The sequence below is a fragment of the Brachycentrus maculatus genome, unplaced genomic scaffold (assembly GCF_059751285.1).
Source record: "Brachycentrus maculatus isolate JH-2025_06_01 unplaced genomic scaffold, ASM5975128v1 h1tg000405l, whole genome shotgun sequence".
Taxonomy (NCBI): Eukaryota; Metazoa; Arthropoda; class Insecta; order Trichoptera; family Brachycentridae; genus Brachycentrus; species Brachycentrus maculatus.
This window is the reverse complement of record NW_028281154.1, coordinates 808,119-824,268: the sequence shown is the minus strand read 5'-3', so window position 1 is coordinate 824,268 and position 16,150 is coordinate 808,119. Positions and strand designations below refer to the sequence as shown.

General features: G+C 31.3%; 1 protein-coding gene across 3 annotated transcripts in view; it reads right to left on the bottom strand.

Moving 5' to 3' along the window:
• LOC148302856 (uncharacterized) overlaps nucleotides 1–16,150 on the bottom strand; it is a 64,154-nt gene that overhangs the window by 33,933 nt on the left and 14,071 nt on the right. For all 3 annotated transcript variants that reach the window (XR_015838580.1, XR_015838581.1, XM_088270983.1), the window contains exon 2: nucleotides 4,874–4,934. The gene's annotated coding sequence lies outside the window, so the exon portion shown is untranslated. The remainder of the gene's footprint in view (nucleotides 1–4,873; nucleotides 4,935–16,150) is intronic.

The following is a 16,150-nucleotide window of genomic DNA, read 5'->3' as shown; positions in this document are numbered from 1 at the left end:
TTATGCACCATTGGTTAAAGATAAGAGTAAGAAAAATAATAATGAATAATGACGCACATAAACAAGATAACTCACCTCTCACCGTATAAAAATATTTGTTTCACAGTAATATGTATATTCTTTTTAACGAATAACATTTTACTATACTTATAAGAAGAATATGGAAGTCTGTATAGACTTCCATATTCTTCTTCATCTTTGATGAGATGTCAAAAAATAATATGAAAATAACTCCTGTAATTGGAGATAATCCAGATTCTGTGAACAAGTATTTGGACATACTCAAAATGTTGTAAATAAATTATCTGGTCAAAATATAAGCTTAAATAATAAAAATTAAAATGATATTTTCTGATATTTACGTTTCTCATGTGTGTGATTATTATCCAGGATTCGGACCTCAGAGAGACCTCAAGAGTTTCTGCTCAATAAAAAAGCTTCTTATCATCTCACCAATAGATGTCTCTAGTGAAGTTCTAGTGATTCAAGAACAATGTTTCGAAATTGGTTCATATATATAAAGAACTTCCAAGAATTTGAATAATGTGGTTGTCACGTTACACGTGTGTTAACCAGCCTAAGTCGTCGTCAGCCCCATAAGTGCCCAGACATCCATATTCTTCTTCATCTTTGATGAGATGTCAAAAAATTATAATCTTATAGTAAAATCGGAACATGCCATAACATCGTTTGGCTATTACATATATATTATCAGATAATACAAAATAGGTTTGTAATTACGCAACAGAAGATGAGTGGTGTCGTATGGATACAAAATAGTCACATTATGTCGCGTCGAAGGTTCCAATCCAATTAAGCACTTGACGGAAGCGAAGCTGAAAGGTTTCCTGACAGAAATGCTAAACTCATTTCATTCATACATTATTTTTTGTACCATTATCGTGTCGACGCTGGAAAGCGAAAAGACTCAAAGCGACATCTCAACAACCTTTCACCGAATGTTTTGCAACTGCGAATGTTTTACACTATTCTATTACACGTGTGTAAAGTGATTTTTAAAACTAGCCTATAATTGTTGAGATATCAATAAAATCTGAATAAAAAGAAGCGATCGATATGGGAATATGGAAATCAGGGATTTTTATGAACTCATTGACATATTGTCACACATTGTCCGCCTCCGTAGTGTAATGGTCAGCACGCTCGGCTACCGTTCTGGGTCAAATAAATATAAGTGATTTTTTCACTGTAATATTTATTCAATATTACCCTGGACTGGTACCTGAAGCGGAGGGCTGATCACCTTTCCTTCATGTGTAAACGATCAAGATAACACTGCGTTTATATGAAGCAGTGCCCTATGCACCATTGGGGTGCGGATAAGGGTTTTATATTATTTATATATATATATATATATATATATATATATATATATATATATATATATATATATATATATATATATATACATATAAATATATATATATATATATATATATATATATATATATATATATATATATATATATGTGTGTGTGTGTGTATGTGTTTGTGTTGGTGTATTTATTCAATTATGTAGTATCTATTGAATTATCAATAAATAAAAACTACACTACATCTTGTGGGGTTAGATCAATTAATTCTGTACAAAGATTTGAACACACTAAAAATATTATAAATTTATTTCATATCCAAGTATCGCCTCAAATATTGCTCGCCGTCTTATAGAAAAAATGTGCAATAATTACTTACCGTAATATTATATGTCAATAGTCCTACCGCAACACACAAAAATGTTCACTTAAAAATTATTCAAAACACAACAACAGTACTGAAGATAACTTATCAGTTTCGACTCGATACAAACTTTATGCTTATAGAGTTATCGCAAACAATGACACATTTTATTATTAGTATTAAAAATTTCACGAATAAACACAAAAATAGTAGCAAGTTCTATCAAACGAACACTAACGTTTCTATCTTATATGTTCTAACCAATTTACCGCGATGTTTACAGTCCTAATCGATGTTTCATACTGAAATACTCGCAAATTTTGGTACTATAATAACCGAGTAGATTGTCGATAGATCAGTATCGAAGATGAATATACCTGATAGCAGCGCAGCACTAGCAAATTTCAACTGAAATTATCTAAAATTTGAAAGGCCCAAAGTGGACAGCGCATAGCGGCCGCTATGCGAGGAAGAATATTTACTACTGGCTACTATAATACAGGAACTGAAAACCGAACGGTTGAACGCAGACTGTCAACATAAAATTGAATCGTGAGAAACAGGACAACCTTCCGAATTGCGGCGATTTAAAAAGAAATACAAGAGAAATTTTGACTGATAACAATTTAATCAGGATAATCGATAACTCTCAACAATTTTTTCCTTAAACCCTTAAACATTAAACGTAATTGAATTTTTCGCTTAAGGGGATACATTACATCACAGAATTCATTGACAGGCCGAACGCCATAGAGGTAACACGTCTTTCCATGTCCGATTTTGTAAAGAATGTTTATTGGATGTTTTTTTCATTTTTTAGAATATATGTACAGGGTGGCTCTTAATTAATCCCCTATTGGAAGATGTTATAATTTTTGCAAATGGCGTCGTACTGAAACTGCAGTATATAAACATATTGATAATACGGGCAGAAATGTATATCAACACTGGCGGCAGCCACATGACAGATATCATCTTTTCCACTTAACAGAAAAATTTGTAAAGGTCCCAAATAAAGATTTCCATAACTCAAATTTTTTTTTTTTATTTATTAAATAAATTATTCAAAAACAAAATTGGATGATTAATTTTGCGCCACCACCCTGAATCTGTTTGTATACTGCAGTTGTCTACTTCACAAATGTTAAATATGATTGATGTACGACGTCATTTCCAAAAATTGTAACATCTTCCGATAGGGTGATTAATATTTCGCCACCCTGAATACCGAAGAAAAAATTAACTCCTAAGCATTCAATAACTCTTTTCTTTTCAAAACCATTTAATTATTTCAAAGGAAAACTTATTTTTTCAATGCCGAAACGGTGTTTTAAGAAAAAAAATGTTACCTGGATTTAGAGAAAATGAAGTTGCGACTTAACGAATTATGGGCCTTAAGACAGTACATAGGAGTACATATCGCTCACTCCTTTCAACAACGTCATGTATCAAAAATCGACAATTTTCAGTTGTACGTGTTTTTGGAATGCCCAGAAAATATACTATATCCCAGCAAAAGCGACATATTTTTTTAATTAATATTTACCCGCTACAGGGCAGAAAGTGTTGTCTTTGCATTTTGAAGAAAAGGTATGGTTTAATTATTTTTTTAAATAAAATTAATATTTTTCAAATGGAGAAAAAACATTCGAGTTTTACCTAAAAAGATTTGTTCAGAGTAAAAAGTTCAATAAGTGGCTTGATATTTATTTTTAATACATTTCATTATATTTTTAAACTTTAAAAACGATCTCCTGAAAAGTTAGGTTTTTGAAATATGACGTAGTTGAGAGGAGTGAGCGATATAAGGTATCGGTAGAATTATTAAGGAATTTTTAGAATTTTTTTGTTACGGATACAAAGAGTATGGGTAATATTTTTTTAATCGCCATTTTTTACAGGATTGATTGTGTGACTTACTTGTGATTTTTGTAAATAGTCGTAATCAAATAAAGGAAGGCTACCATGCGCTAACGAAATGCTAATGAGTCATGCGTACCCAACTGTTGGTATGTTGCTATTATGCTGAAGATGAAAAAACAAATTCTAATTTATTTACACATGGCAACACGTCACACTGAAATCAAACAAGAAAACCAACATACAGCAAGAAGCCGATAAAAATATGTTGGCGAAGGAATCTATTTGTTTTTAAATCACGAATGTAACCTTCATTTTTTTAAATATGTGTATATAGGTATACAGTGAAACCTCTCACAACGAGCATGATTCGTTCCAGATTGTTACTCGTCAAGCGATTTTTTTTACTGGCGCGGAAGTCCCGGTTCACAAGTGAATGTCGTGAAAAAGGGACTTTCTCTGTAATTCATGCGAAATGTCGCTCGTTAAGGGAGCTCGTTATGCGAATTACTCGTTATGATTTATGAGATTTAATCTACCGTTTTTAAGATAACCAGTCTCTTCGTCAGGGCAAACACGAAACCAGCATATAAACAACACTACGCTTCACTACCATAATAATAATAATAATAAATTTGGATAATTTATATGGCGCCATTTTCGTAAAATACTACCTCAAGGGCTCTTCGCACCATAGCGTGTGAATAATGCTATCGTAGTGATAATAGTGTAGTAGTGATAATAGTGTATGCTGATATAGTGATTGTCCTGACGAAGAGACGGGTACGTCTTGAGACCTATAAACTAAAATTTCGGTGAGTGGTTATATACTAACGTAACTTATATTTTGTAAAAATGACTGACGACAGTGTTAATGCTTTAAATAATATTAATTCATAATACGAAAAAAAAAAATTCATTATTTCACATATTTTTTGTAAGTCTAAACGGCTCATTATTCAAAATGTGAAAGAATGGATTTGAACCCAGAAACCCTGACATATAGTTCACGACATTAACCATGGGACCACAAACCGACATTTTCCAACTGCTAAATTACACCAACTACCTTTTATAAAATAGTATGTATATGTGCTAGGTACATCAAGAAATATCAGAATTAAATATTGATAACATTTTTTTAAATGCATACTTTATCAAACATCCGAAACATTAAATATACTGTAAGCGACTTGAATTCTTTATTTACGCTCCAGACGGATATGTCAAATAAATATTTTACAAATGACAAACTAAACACGTGTTTGGAAAATGAAGACCGATTGTCAAATAATTAACCAAGTGGAAATATTACCTTACAACCCGCGCCCTTGCCAGGGTAAAGCCTTCCACTTAGAACCGACACGTGATTGGTCCTGAAAAAAGAAATTTCATTTTACAGACTTTGTAAAAATTATACATAAAATTATAATGTATTACAAATCAAGCTACAACAAGGCGAACAGAATAATGATTCCATAAAAAATGTAAAATTTGTATTTTGGCTGAAACTGAACTTTTATCCTGAGGTTAGAGCATAAAATGTTTTTTTTTATATTATTTATTTTTCAAAACATATTACATACATAAGTCAAATATATAATATTCCCGATGAGTAATTTCTATTTCTCATTTTGGGACATGGGATTAAGGTTAACAAGATTGGAACACAAATAATAATGTTACAATTTTTTATTTAAATAACCAAAATTAATACATAGCAAAATATAAAAACAATAAACAGGTATAATAAATAAATAAATAGGTATAAGAAGCATATTTAAAAGAAATAAAAAATGTAAAAAACAGTAAATTAGTAGGATATTTGCGGATAAATTTGTCAAATAAATTTTCATATTTTTATTTAGATTATTTAATCACAGTTTCTATTATTTTCAGTTAATTGAGTGCACATTAAGTTTTTTTTTAAATAAAACTCTAATATTAGTCGTTAGATTTCAGGCACTGTACGTTTATTTTTTATTAAAAAAAACACTTTATCGTCTCATGTAAATAATATAAATGCGATTTTGTAGATAATTTAATTTCAATAATTTTTTATTTGGAATATTCAGCGAGTAGGTTGACGGTGGACACCACACAGATACTAGGGGCAAAAGAAACATTTATTCCGAAAATAAAAATAAAAATTGTTAAAAAAATGTTAATTAACTAACCATCATGTCGGTTAACTGCAAGGGTAGGCAGAGAAAATAGTACGATCTTCACCTCTTCCACATTCCTACATCTCTTCATACATACCCGTTGATTATTCCGACTCCTGGTCTGCGACTTTCAAGTATTTTAAATACTTGATATTGCCAAGTTTTCATGGTCTTTCTCTGCTTTTATTACTCTCCAAGTACGCGATATAAATTTGTTATCCTTTAATCACTCATATGTTTGACTATCCTTTTTTCACTCATTCAAATTACATGCTAAAACCATCCTCACACACTCTTCTTAATTTTATGGAAAATGCTTATCTCAGCCTTGCATACTTTACTTATATGACCTTTCGAACATCTTTCATACAACATTGTGCCGCACATTCGTCTGAAAGAACGCATTACGTCTGACTTAAAATAAGTTTTTTTTAATAAGCTTAAAAAGTGACAAAACTTTTAAAAGTCGATTCAACACAAGAAGCAGCAGAAAATAACAGAATTTTTTAATCCACTGAAGGCCTACTTTTTTTATTAAATGGTGTGATGTGTAGCTTTTTCCTCTACACATTTTTATCAGTTTGTAAAATGTTCATTTTAAATGTGAATTTCTTATACAAAGAATAAAAGTTCTGTTTTCTTAGTGTTTTGAAAAAAATGTGTTTGTTTTCTTTTCAAAAGAAAGTTTTTTTATTATTTATTTTGCACTACCTTCTATTTAACCGGCTTTTTCATTATCCGGTAGGTACTGGGTCGGTCCCATCGAGGCCGGTTAAGAAAGCGTCTACTGTACATTAAAAAAATAGCATCACGCGCTTAAAACGTGACGTGTAGGTACTTCTTATTTTGCTCGTATGTATAAAGAAAATATTTTTTGCGTCAAGGATGTTGTGTTCGTAACACTTGATACTTTGCAAATGTTTTCATACAAAACGAAAATATTTAGACAAACAATAAAGTAAGTCAATAAATATAGCACGATCTTTTCTTCAAGTCCATATCAAATTGTTTATATCTTCATCGCAGACATAGAAATTGCGTAAATGTGCTTATTTTACAACATTTTAAGTGTGTTCAAATACTTGTTCACAAATCTTGATTATCTCCATTTACACGAGTTATTATTAATACTATTTTATGTAAAAAAATAATATGAGAAATTACTCCTATAAATGTTGTAAATAAATCAACTGGTGAAATTATTATAAAAGCTAAAAATAATATAGAAATTCCAAGAATTTGAGTGAGTAGTGTGGTTATCAATCATGGGTAGAATTGGTGAATGTTACACGTGTCTAAAGTGATCACTTCAACCAGCCCATCACGGTCTTAATCCCCGTAAATGCCCAGACTTCCATATTTTTCTTCATCTACGTTGAGATGTCAAAAAATATTTGTGATTATTTTAGATTTTCGCAAGATTTTGTGTGTGTCCAAATTTATTACTTTTTCACAAATCTGGATTTTATTCACTTAGTAGTTATTTTTACATTTCGACATCTCAACATAGATGAGGGAGAATATGGAAGTCTGGATATTTATAGGACTTAAGCCCTGTCATAGGCTGGTTCTCTTAACCAGCCTATGACAGGGCTTAAGTCCTATAAATTATCCTCTCCTGTCCTGTCCTATAAATATCACGTTACACACGCTGTTTTTTACATGATTTTTGACAAAAATAATGTAAAAAAATAACTCCTAATTGGATATAATCCAGATTTGTGATCATGTATTTGGACACATTAAAAATGTTGTAAAAGTATGTTTTGTAAAAATTATACTTTTCTTATATTTATTAGTCAAAATCTTACCATATTTCTTGAATTCGAGCACTAAACAAACAATTTTCAGTATATTTTACTTTCAATATAATCAATAACGATCAAAAATCCCCTTCAAGTTCACGAAGTTTAAAAGCTCCGCGGAAAATGTCACGTAAACAGAACAATATTTGCTTGGCCTTGTTTTGTCATGAATGGGAAAGCGTGTGTCTTCCTACAACGTACATAATGAAGCTTCCACAACGTACATTTCCCGGAAACAACCGATCTCACCCGACCTCGTCCGACCAATCAGCCGATGGGGCTGGTTACGTGCGGTCACGCCGACTACTCGTGGAAGTATTTTTGTAAATAATAAAAAAACACAAATATTAATGTTATTTTTTTTAAATTATATAATAATTTAGAAAATACTGATAATGTCACCATCGACATATTTAATGATGGCACGGAGAAATACAAGAGGTCTATTACCAGATTGGTGAAATCAATTTCAAATTGATTTCACCAATCTGGTGGAGTCTTGAATTTTGTACCTTATGTAGCATAGTTTTATTTAATTTTTTATTTTTTATTGTAATTTTTATTTTTATTTTTCTTATTTCATTACTTTTAATTGTTATTACCCTTTTTTTTAAAACATAATTTCTATTCTGTATACATGTGTTTAACCTGCACCTTTATTGTTTCTGTGAGGTTGTTGTGTTCTCATCTAATTGATGAAACACATTCAAACAATTTGTATTGCACTGTATTTCATTTATTGTAATATCGCTTACTCCTTTCAAGAACGTCATAAATCAAACAACTTGATTTTTCAGGATAACGTTTTTAATGTTTTAAAATATAACACAGTGTATTAAAAATGAATATCAAGCCTATTATTGAACTTTTTACTGTGCAAACAGATCTTTTTAGGTAAAACCTGAAGGTTTTTTGTCCATTTGAAAAATATTTAATATATTTTTTTTTTAAATATTAAACAATACTTTTTCTTCAAAATGCAAAAACAACATTTTCTGCCCTGTAGCGGGTAAATATTAAGTTAAAAATATGCCTCTTTTGCTGGGATATAATACATTTTCTGGACATTTCGAAAACATGCACAACTGAAAATTGACGATTTTTGATTTATGACGTTCTTGAAAGGAGTGAGCGATGTGTTTTTCATTGTTTGTGAACCATAAATAAATAAATAAAATGTGCATCATTATAATTTGTTATTTGTATATGATGAAATTAGTTAATATAATAAATAAATAATAAATACGTGCTGTAAAGTAAGGAATACATTACATTTATCCATTTTGGGTTATGTCATGACATGCATATATCAAGCCACTCACAGCAAACGTGACAGCCGTGAGGTTACTTTTTACAAACTTCCTGATAATATTGAATTGCAATCATGTGACTCGATATCAGCTGATACAATTTATCAAAATGAATCACATGATTCATTAAACATTGACCCACATAAAACATTTAGAAAAAAAATCTAAATTTGATTTGGTACCTACCGGCTCACGATTTTCACTTATTAATTTGTATTTAATCTCAAACGTTATCAAACCAGTTCCGATATAAATATGTTTTTAAATAAATAATTTAATATCAGTTAATTTGTTGCTGAAAAATTAATATGCCAATAAATAAAGGATAAAGAGCAATGCTCTAAATCAGGGGTTCCCAACCTTTTTGTACTCTAGAGCACATTTTAAAATATTGGTAGGGTGGCGTGCGCCACCTATTTTTAATCGACTTATTTTTAAGCACTGTAAGCAAAGGAAGCACTCAAACTTACAATATCGCAACCTAGGCACTCAAAAAAATTTCAACTAACAATGAAATAAATAAAAAATTACATGTTTAATTCATGTTTATGAAAAAAAATTGTATCTGTCGAATAGTGGCGGGCACATGCGAATCGTTCACGGCACGGGGTTGGGAACCTCTGCTCTAAATGATAAAATTGGATAAGTTTAGGTATATGACGGAAATGCAAAATGGTGTAAGTGTCAATAGTTATTATCATTTTCATATACCTGTTTAAACAAACTAGTAAAATGTATCAAATATTTTCTGCAAAAACACATTATAATGCCTATTAACATATTTTTACTTTTTTTTTTTTGACATCTCAGCAAACGTTCCTATTAACGTTTATGTCAAACAGCATTACGGCTGTCCAAACTTAAAACACAGAAAGGGACATTTTTGTAGTACGTTTTTTTTGCATTTTTAAACTAAGTAGAATCTACTTAGTCCAAAAATGCAACAACAAAAAAAGTACTTTAAAAAAAATGTCCCTTACTGTGCTTTAAGTTTGGACAGCCAATTACCGAGGATGTATATTTTGTTTTTGTTTGTCAGAATCCAGGCAATGAATTTTAATTTTTAATTCAAATTTTACTTGGTCAATACCACTATATCTTAAAATCTTTTATGACACGTGTTTCGATGCATTCCGCATCATTTTCAAACACCGCATGTGAGCTAATTCTTTATTTCAGAGTTGTATCTTTGGGACGATGAAGGATGCAGAGAGGACATTTTCCCACTCATAAAAAATAAATAAAGATAAGAAACAGCTCCTATCCTCTTAATCCTTCAACGTTCCAAGGACACAACACTAAAATTCAGATTCAGATTAGGTCTTTGTAAATGATGCGGAATGTCCCGAAACACGTGTCACGATAGATTTTAAGAAATAGTGGTATTTATTAAGTAAAACTTAAATTAAAAATGGATAGATATTACTTCAAGTGACTGCGATATCAATTAATTACATAAATATAATATGAATGATAATTTGAAATATTAAACCGTGCAAAAAATAATATTCTCTTACTAACTTTTCGGCCACTCTTACAGGGGACGAGTTGGCAGAAGTTGGTTAGAAAATACCATATATTAGATTTCGATCCAAACGGCGATCAAAAACATTTACAACATTTTGAGTGTGTCCAAATACTTGTTCACAAAATCTGGATTATCTCCAATTACAGGAGTTATTTCATATTATTTTTTGACATCTCATCAAATTAATCCAGGATTCGGACCTCACATACTAATAGAAGAGTTTCTGCTTAATAAAAAGCTTCTTTACATCTCACCAATAGATGTCTCTAGTGAAGTTCTAGTGATTCAAGAACAAGGTTTCTAAATTGGTTCATATATATAGAACCTCCAAGAATTTGAATTGTGTGGTTGTCAATAATGGGTAGAATTGGTGAATGTTACACGTGTGTAAAGTGATCACTTAAACCAGCCTATGACGGTCGTCAGCCCCGTAAATGCCCAGACTTCCATATTCTTCTTCATCTGTGATGAGATGTCAAAAAATAATATGAAATAACTGCTGTAATTGGAGATAATCCAGATTTTGTGAACAAGTATTTGGACACACTCAAAATGTTGTAAATAAATTATTTGGTCAAATTATAAGCTTAAATAATAAAAATGAAAAAGTGATTACTTAAACCAGCCTATGACGGTCGTCAGCCCCGTAAATGCCCAGACTTCCATATTCTTCCTCATCTTTGATGAGATGTCAAAAAATAATATAAAAACATTTATTATTTTCATTTGCACAAAATTCCTTTTTCGAGTTATTTTTATACTTGGTACGGAAAGCTTATCTTTCTTATAATGTTGGCATTACAGTCGATTGATAATAAAGAAACGATTCTCGTTTACGGTAGTAATAGAATATGGTAACACTGACTCATGATATTAGCAATTATAATGATTTATACACATTACTATTTATAAAGTATAATTAGGTACAATAAAATCACGGGCAACGCTGGTGTATTTCAAGATCACGGCGAAGCTATTTATTTTTTTAATTCAAATGAATATTGAATATTTTTTCATTGAAAAAAAAAACAGTATTTTTTATATGCAAGATTTAAATTTTCTTTAATCTCATTTCCTTTCCATCTGCATTTAAAATAAATAAACACAGCTGTATTTTTGCTCATACATGCCATTATATTATTTTCATGGTATGTAAACCTTATTTCAGATTCAAAGCCTTCTCTATCCTTTCCCATAATTTTTTGTGTGATTAAGATTTTGATTAAGTTCGCACAAGATATAGTAAATAAGAAAAATGTAAAGAGTCCTTGAGAGGATATTTTGTAAAAATGGTGATCCATGAATAAGACATATAAAATAACTATTATTGAATAATAATAAACCATATCCGCTCCCTAGGTGGAGCATATGGAGTCCACAAACTGTGTCCAGGCTTTTCTGTCGGCTGCCAGCTCCCTTGCATCCTCCCAAGTCAGATCCGCGTCCCGAAGTTCTGACGAGAACTGCCGACGAATTGTTAGCAGTGGTCGTCCTGGGCGGCGCGAACCTGATGCCTTGTAAAAGAGGCAAGCTTGATTAAGGCTCTCAGGAGGCATGCGGAGTACGTGGCCAAGCCAATTCTCTGTATCATGTTTATTATTGAATAATAAACATAATACAGAGAATAATAGAGAATTAAAAAGGGTAGGCAGTAGAGGTAGGTAGTACATTTAGCATATAAAAACCTGATAGTTGACATATAAAAACCTAAAACTCTGAAACTGGAATGTATTTTTTGAGCTTTTTATAAACAAAGTTCTAAAAAAAGTATATTAGACGTTTGGTTGTAAATAAAAATAAATTTGTCAGGAAAGCTTCTTTAAGTGTAGGTGGAATATAAGTACTCGCATATGAATACCACTCAAAACGCAGCTGGTGACAAAAATTGAGATCAGAGTCTAAAATTAGACAATATTCTGTATATCTAACTGAACACTTTATAGTTGTTAATCTTGGATATTTCAAAGGAAGAAAGACGTGTAGATTTCAAAAGTATTACAATGTTACATTTTCACATGCCATATAATGATATATATATATATATATATATATATATATATATATATATATATATATATATATATATATATATATATATATGTATCTGTATATATATATATATATATATATATATATATATACATATATATATATATATATATATATATATATATATATATATATATATATATATATATATATATATATATATGTGCGTGTGTGTGTATATATATAATAAAAGACAGACATAATAGAACGCCACACCAATCTGTCATTTCACACAATTTTCGCCTTCTCTACATTCATGCATCTCTTTATACATACACGCTGATTATTCCGACACTTGACCTGACCGCATTTGAGTATTTTAAATACTTGAGCATGCCATTCCTCGGTCTACCTCTGCTTCTATTGCCAGCCACATTAGCCTTTCAAATATATTTTAGTATAGGTACTTTCGATTCATATCCTCAAACCTCAAACCATCATAACACAAATTCTTAATTTTATTTATATTTTTAATTAAATTTCTTAATTTTATTTCGGCCTTGCATTCTTTCCTTTTATCACCATTCATTCGTATATGTATAATACAAAGTTTTGCCACCTTAAAGAACTTTTCTTATTATTTTCAATTATCGCTAGTTTACCTTTCATTCAGATTCTATACATTCAAATTTAATGCATAGAATTATACACGTAATTTCCGCGTTACTTGAATTAAAGGGTGCCTGCCTACTTTACAATGTTTAAATTAAGGCTACCTCAAGGCAGGTAATATTCCATTGCATTATATAATAGGGTATATGTAATACAATGGAATATATCATACATTCTAATAGGTAGGTTATATTATATAATAGGTACAAAAACACACGACAACCTGCATAGCAATAGTGCAAGAATTGTTTGTTTTCTCAGTACATTTATAGGATCCATTTGTTTATAGGAATTATCTTAATATCCTGTGCGTCATAAAGTGTCGAACGATCAATGTCATGAATAGCAAATTTGCACCTTAATTATATTTATTTTCTCTGCAAACAGTAAAAATCGATTATTTCGAACCGAATTAACACTCACGAACGAATGTTTCGCACCATTTGAATAACGTAATAAAGTACCTACTTTAAAAACGTGGCCGTAAGAGGTATATTTGAAAAATTTATCAAAGTACCTTCTATTTTTTTTAATATTTATTTAGACCAGGGATTCTCAAGGGGTGACAGAATTTTTTTTAAATCACTGTGAATCATTTTATTGAGTCCTGAAATAAACAAAACCTGGTTGTATGATATTTTTTAATTATAATCATTAACACGAGTCAAAAAAGGATAGTTAAACAAATTCACGAGGTAAATGTGATTGGACAATAAAACCAGAGGAAGACAGAGGAAAACATGGCATGATCAAGTATTTAAATACTTGAAAATGGTCAGGTCAGGGGTCGGAATAATCGGCGTGTATGAATATGGAAGAGGCGAAGATTGTGTGCAAAGCCAGATTGGTGTGGCGTTCCATTCTCTCTGCCTACCCTTGCGGTAAGTGGCGTGATGGTTAATTCGTTAGTTACACTGACTTCTACAACAGTATCCAATAAATACAACACACAATAATACAATATCTACCAGCAAAAGCTGAATCCTTTTGTTGAATTTCTGCAGCTTTGATCGTAGTATTATTGTAGATTTATAATGCTGCTTATCGCGGCGGAGCCTTGGCAGAAGCCTTACGGAGCCCCAAAGCTACGCGGAACACACTTTGAGAACCGCTGCTTTAAACTATGAGCTTTGTGAAAAACTAGGTATCTTGATCGTAAATTATATAAAAGAAAGGGGATAATTATTGCCTTCTCTTTAACTGTCGTTTGGAAATTTCCTAACGCACTCTATATCCTGTATGTAGGCCTAGGGGGCGGAAACATTAATATAGATAGTAAGTCGGCAATATGTATACTAGTGAAGTGTCTATGTTAGTACTTTGTTCACATCAACTCTGATGGAGTTGGGTTTTTTAAATAACATTTAATTAATTTTTTAATACAGTTGTTTCGTTGACCCAGCTAGGAATTCATCCCAGTAAATGAGATCGATTGATTAAATTCGATCGACGCAATTTTCTGACATCCTCCATGATATTTTGATATGTCTTCATCCTTAATAATTTAGGTACCGTAGAACAGGGCTACTTGAACATTGATGTGTTACTTAAGCCCAATACAAAAAAAAATAGATCTGTATTTGGTCTAATACAATAATGAAAGTATCGACATGATTCCTTGTTTCCCTGAAAGGTGACACTTATTACGTTCATTATTGTAGACCAAATACAGATTTTTTTTGTACTGGGCTCAAGTAACACATCAAAGTTCAAGTAGCCCCTTCTACGGTATATTAATAGATTAATTTCCAACAAAATATTATGCTTTTTCTATAAAAAATAAGTTTTGAAACTATGGGTTCCTTTGAAAACCTTAAAAAAAAGTAATAAAAAAACTTCTAATGAAAAACTAATGAAAAAAGTGACTGTCGAATCAATTAATGAAAAACTTCTCAACATAATACTTATTCAAATGAACCATGTTGTATGTAGAAAAGTGGGAATGCAATACAGAACCTCGGATTCTGTATTCTGAATTCTGATGTCCAGTAACCAACAAGACACTTTTACCGAAATTTGTTTTCAGCAACAAAAATCTCAATATTTATTAAAATGAAAAAAAAAACTGGATAAATGCTTTTGTCTGTGATTGTAAATAATAAAATTATTATGTAATGTACATGCTGGCGTTTCGTGATACAAATGGAATAAATATTTTGACAGTAGAACAGGGTCAGCAAAAGTAATACTACATTTTGACATATCAACATATACAAAGAAGAAATAAAAGAATATGAAAGTCTGCGTATTTACAGAGTTTATGACCACTCATAGGCTGGTAAAGTGATAAATTTACATAGGTGTAACATTCACCATTCTACTCATGATAAACAACAACACTGCCGTAGAACGGGGCTACTTGAACTTTGATGTGTTACATGAGCACAGTACAAAAAAGATTTAAATCTGTATTTGGTCTACAATAATGAATGTATCGACATGATTCATTGTTTCCCTGACAGGTGATACTTATTATCACGATACTTCGATCGACACCACGATCTAAATATTCTTTTGTACTGGGCTCAAGTAACATATCAAAGTTCAAGTAGCCCCGTTCTACGGTACTCAAATTTATGGAAACCCAATATATATTAGATTTAAGTTTTGTATTGACATTTTTTGGTAGAACTGAATTTTAAATAATAAAATAACAGTTTTTTCCACATTTATTAATAAATGTGGAAAAGCGTACGATTCACACTTGAATGTAATAAAAACAATTTACAATTGCGGTTTGCTTTATACGGTTTGTACTGCCATTATACTATTTAACTTCTTCTTTGCGTGTCATGTCAGGTCCCCCTAACGTCGACTATCACTTGAGAGTAATTATCCTTGTCTTGGGCAGCTCTAAACAGCGCCTCAACGGTCCTGATCCCCGTCCAATCTCGTATATTCCGGAGCCAGGAGATCTGTCTTCTGCCCACACCTCGTCGAACCTATCAACGACACGATTCAATATGGCAACACTAAGTTGTCTTGTTTTTAGAAACATAAGTTTAAAAGCGCACATTTTGACTTTTTTGCGTCCTTCTACACAAATCCGTGCGCTTTTTATCTTCCCAGCCTGTCTGACAACCCTAGGTGGAGTTGATCACTCAAGTAAACAATTAATTAGCG